The 5,228-nt window shown below is 44.3% G+C and overlaps 1 pseudogene across 1 annotated transcript; it reads left to right on the top strand.

Annotated features, from left to right (window-relative positions):
• The first annotated feature begins 907 nt into the window (after positions 1-907).
• On the top strand, positions 908-2,597 carry LOC309961157 (60 kDa heat shock protein, mitochondrial-like; annotated as a pseudogene). The gene has a single exon. The product of its transcript is annotated as a 60 kDa heat shock protein, mitochondrial-like (transcript).
• The last annotated feature ends 2,631 nt before the right edge of the window (positions 2,598-5,228 follow it).

The following is a 5,228-nucleotide window of genomic DNA, read 5'->3' as shown; positions in this document are numbered from 1 at the left end:
ATATTAAATTTAAAAAGTATCTATCTGTGGGCAGTCTTTCTGCCAGCACCTGAAACCTGGCATCAAGTGGGAGCTGGCCCTTCTGGAACGTGGGCAGGGCTTTGCGAAAGAGTGGGTGGGGTAGGGGAATTCTGCTTCTATGTGAGTTTGTAGAAAATGGGAAAGAGTGGTGCCTTTGCCCTAACAACAAGAAAATTCTAGATAAACTACAGAATCATAATTTTTCTTAAACCCATCCTAGAGCTGAGATTTTAGGATAGCCAGGTGGCCTGAAATCTGAGGAACGGCAGATCCTTTAGGGACAGTAGATCAGTGAGGCTGCTGCTTTCTGATTTAGTTCTAGATGCTCCAAGAGAGCATCAGGGAGTTCCTTAGGCAGAAAGCCATATAAATGTTAATTTGCCCCAGGCAAGGTCCCTTCTTTCAAAATTTGAGATTGCTCCAAATTTTTGTTTTTCATCCCTGTTCAAAAGATAGTTAAAAAATTTTTTTCTTCAGAATTTATAATTGCTCCAAGTAGAAGACTTGGTTCAATGCAAGCAACCCCATCACTATTAGAAACTTGCAATTACATTTTTATCTTGATTTTTATCAAATAACTTTGTTAAACTTTCTTGCTATCTTACAGACTTTTTAACATACATTTAATATTTAAAATATACAATGCATAATGTCTGAGAAGAACAATTATAGTCTCTCCTTTTTAATCTTTCTGTATGCCTTAGTTTTTTATTTCCTTTTTATATTATATTGGCGAGAACCTCTGGAAAAAAACGTAAAAATGATCACTGAAAGCAGATGTTCTTGTCTTATTCCTTATCTTAAAAAAAAATTCCGCCCTCACCCACTGCCAACGACCTGTCTTGTCGCCTGCACGCCGTGCCACTGCCTCACAGAAAGGCTTTGACTGCCCGCACTCCTTCGCCAGATTAGGCCAGTGTCCAGGGCCCTGGTTCCTCATCTCACTCGGGCTTATGCCAAAGATGTAACATCTGGTGCAGATGCCCGACCTTAAGGCTTCAAGGTGTAGACCTTTTAGCCGATGCTGTAACTGTTACTGTGGGGTCCAAGGGAAGGACAGTGATTACTGAGTTGGGGAAGTCCCAAAGTGACAAAAGATGGACTGTTGCAAAGTCCATTGACTTAAAAAATAAATATAAAAATGTTGGCGCTAAACTTGTTCAAGATGTTGCCAGTAACACGAACGGAGAGGCTGGGGATGACACCACTACTGCTACTGTACTGGCATGCTCTATCTCCAAGGAAGGCTTCGAGAAGGTTAGCAATGGTGCTAATCCAGTGGAAATCAGGAGAGGTGTGATGTTAGCTGTTGATGCTGTACTTGCTGAACTTAAGAAGCAGTCTAAACCTGTGACAACCCCGAAAGAGATCGCCCAGATTGCTACAATTTCTGCAAATGGAGACAAAGAAATTGGCAACATCATTTCTGATGGTTGGAAGAAAGGGTGTTATCACAGGAAAGGATGGGAAAACACTGAATGATGAACTAGAAATTATTGAAGGCATGAAGTTTGATAGAGGGTATATCTCTTCATATTTTATTAATACATCAAAAGGTCAGATATGTGAATTCCAAGTTGCCTATGTTCTTTCGAGTGAAAAGAAAATTTCTAGTGTCCAGTCCATTGTTCCTGCTCTTGAAATTGCCAACGCTCACCGTAAGCCTTGGGTCATAATTGCTGAAGATGTGGATGGAGAAGCTCTAAGTACACTTGTTTTGAATAGGCTGAAAGTTGGTCTTCAGGCTGTAGCAGTCAAAGCTCCAGGTTTTGGTGACAATAGAAAGAACCAGCTTAAAGACATGGCTATTGCTACTGGCAGTGCAGTATTGGGAGAAGGACTAACTCTAAATCTTGAAGATGTTCAGCCTCATGACTTAGGAAAAGTTGGAGAGGTCATCGTGACCAAAGGTGATGCCATGCTCTTGAAAGGATAAGGTGACAAGGCTCAAATTGAAAAGCATATTCAAGAAATCCTCGAGCAGTTGGATATCACAACTAGTGAAAATGGAAAGGAAAAAGTGAATGAACGTCTGGCAAAACTCTCAGATGGTGTTGCTGTGCTAAAGTTTGATGGGACAAGTGACGTTGAAGTGAATGAAAAGAAAGACAGAATTACAGATGCCCTTAATGCTACCCGAGCTGCTGTTGAAGAAGGCATTGTTTTGGGAGGGGGCTATGTCCTGCTTCGGTGCCTTCCAGCCTTGGATTCAATAACTCCAGCTAATGAAGATCAAAAAACTGCTATAGAAATTATTTTAAAAACACTCAAAATTCCTGCAATGACCACTGCTAAGAATGCAGGTATTGAAGGATCACTGATAGTTGAGAACATTTTGCAGAGTTCTTCAGAAGTTGGTTATGATGCTATGCTTGGAGATTTTGTGAATATGGTGGAAAAAGGAAATCATTGATCCAACTAAGGTTGTAAGAACTGCATTAATGGATGCTGCTGGAGTGGCCTCTCTGTTAACTACAGCAGAAGTTGTAGTCACAGAAATTCCTAAAGAAGAGAAGGATCCTGGAATGGGCAGAATGGGTGGAATGGGAAGTGCTGTGGGAGGTGGCATGTTCTAATTCCTAGAATAGGGCTTTACCATCATTAATGAGCTGTGAGAGGAAGCCCGAGGCAGCGTTCCTCACCAGTAACTTTAAGAGAGGTCTGTTGAAGGAGATGACTGAAGAAAAGGCTGGCTGATGTTTAAGAAAATCACTATAACCATCAGTTACTGGTTTCAGCTGACAACATAGAACGGTTTACTGCTGTCATTGCCCATGCCTACTGATAATTTATTTTGTATTTTTGAATAAAGACACTGTTACATTCCTGGTAAATGAGTATAAGAGCCATGTACCAATGTACTGCTTTCAACTTAAATCACTGAGGCATTTTTACTACTATTCTGATAAAATCAGGATTTTAGTGATTGCCATGAACAGATGAGAAGCTAAGAAGCAACCTTTCTGTGGAGAATAAGAATAATTGGGTTCAGAGTAGACCAATATCCAATTATGTAACAACCTTTGTGAAATAACAGTTGTTTAAAGTTAAAAAAAATTCCAAGTTTTCACCATTAAATATTATGTATGCTGCAAAATGTGGTAGATACTATTTATAGTTATGCAAATTTCCTTCAATTCCTAGTTTGCTAACAGTTTATTATCACAAAGAGCGTACTGAATTTTATTAAATATTTGATCTTCATCTACTGTGATATTTATATGATTTTTCTTCTTTAAATTATTGTCATAGAGTGTTATTATGTGGGTGGATGTATGGATTATCTAATGTTAAAGCAACCTTGTATTCCAGGGATAAATCCAGATTTGTGATGATATATATACAAACGTGTGTGTAGTAATGTGTTAATTCTGGATTCAACTGGCTATTTTTTTTTTTTTTTTGCGGTACGCGGGCTTCTCACTGTTGTGGCTTCTCCCGTTGCGGAGCACAGGCTCCGGATGCGCAGGCGCAGCGGCCCTGGCCCACGGGCCCAGCCGCTCCGCGGCATGTGGGATCTTCCCAGAACGAGGCACGAACCCGTGTCCCCTGCATCGGCAGGCGGACTCTCAACCACTGCGCCACCAGGGAAGCCCACAACTGGCTATGTTTTAAAGAATTTTTATATTATAATGAGCTAAGAGGCTTCAAGATGGCGGACGAATAAGACGCGGAGATCACCTTCCTCTCCACAAATACATCAGAAATACATCTACATGTGGAAAAACTCCTACAGAACACCTACTGAACGCTGGCAGAAGACCTTAGACCTCCCAAAAGGTAAGAAACTCCCCACGTACCTGGGTAGGGCAAAAGAAAAAACAGCGACAAAACAATAGGGACGGTACCTGCGCCAGTGGGAGGGAGCTGTGAAGGAGGAAAGGTCTCCACACACTAGGAAGCCCCTTCGCAGGCGAAGACTGCAGGTGGCGGAGGGGGGAAGCTTCGGAGCCGCGGAGGAGAGCACAGCAACAGGGGTGCGGAGGGCAAAGCAGAGAGATTCCCGCACAGAGGAACAGGGCCGACCAGCACTCACCAGGCCGAGAGGCTTGTCTGCTCACCCGCCGGGGCGGGCGGGGCTGCGAGCTGAGGCTCAGGCTTCGGTCGGAGCGCCGGGAGAGGACTGGGGTTGGCGGCATGAACACAGCCTGCAGGGGGTTAGTGCGCCACGGCTAGCCGGGAGGGAGTCCGGGAAAAAGTCTGGACCTGCCGAAGAGGCAAGAGACTTTTTCTTGCCTCTTTGTTTCCTGGTGCGCGAGGAGAGGGATTAAGAGCGCAGCTTAAAGAAGCTCCAGAGACGGGCATGAGATGCTAAGGCTGCTGCTGCCGCCACCAAGAAGCCTGTGTGCAAGCACAGGTCACTGTCCACACTGCCCCTCATGGGAGCCAGTGCAGCCCGCCACTGCCAGGGTCCCGTGATCCAGGGACAACTTCCCCGGAAGAACGCACGGCGCGCCTCAGGCTGGTGCAACGTCACGCCAGCCTCTGCTGCCGCAGGCTCGCCCCGCACTTCGTACCCCTCCCTCCCCCCGGCCTGAGTGAGCCAGAGCCCCCAAAGCAGCTGCTCCTTTAACCCCGTCCTGTCTGAGCGAAGAACAGACGCCCTCAGGCGACCTACACGCAGAGGTGGGGCCAAATCCAAAGCTGAACCCCGGGAGCTGTGCGAACAAAGAAGAGAAAGGGAAATCTCTCCCAGCAGCCTCAGGGGCAGCGGATTAAATCTCCACAATCAACTTGATGTACCCTGCATCTGTGGAATACCTGAACAGACAACAAATCATCCCAAACTGAGGTGGACTTTGGGAGCAAATATATATATGTATTTTCCCTTTTTCTCTTTTTGTGAGTGTGTATGTGTATGCTTCTGTGTGTGATTTTGTCTGTATAGCTTTGCTTTATACCATTTGTCCTAGGGTTCGGTCCATCCATTTTTTTTTTTAACTTAAAACTTTTTTTTCTTAACAATTATTTTTTATTTTAATAACTTTATTTTACTTTCTTTTCTTTCTTTCTTTCTCTATTTCTCTGTTTCTCTCTCTCTCTTTCTTTCTTTCTTCGATTTTTTTCTCCCTTTTATTCTGAGCTGTGTGGATGAAAGGCTCTTGGTGCTCCAGCCAGTTGTCAGGGCTGTGCCTCTGAGGTGGGAGAGCCAAGTTCAGGACACTGGTCCACAAGTACCTCCCAGCTCCATGTAATATCAAACAGCG

Source organism: Leucopleurus acutus (assembly GCF_964270905.1).
Source record: "Leucopleurus acutus genome assembly, chromosome: 4".
Classification (NCBI taxonomy): domain Eukaryota; kingdom Metazoa; phylum Chordata; class Mammalia; order Artiodactyla; family Delphinidae; genus Leucopleurus; species Leucopleurus acutus.
This window is presented reverse-complemented; position numbering and strand designations above follow the sequence as displayed.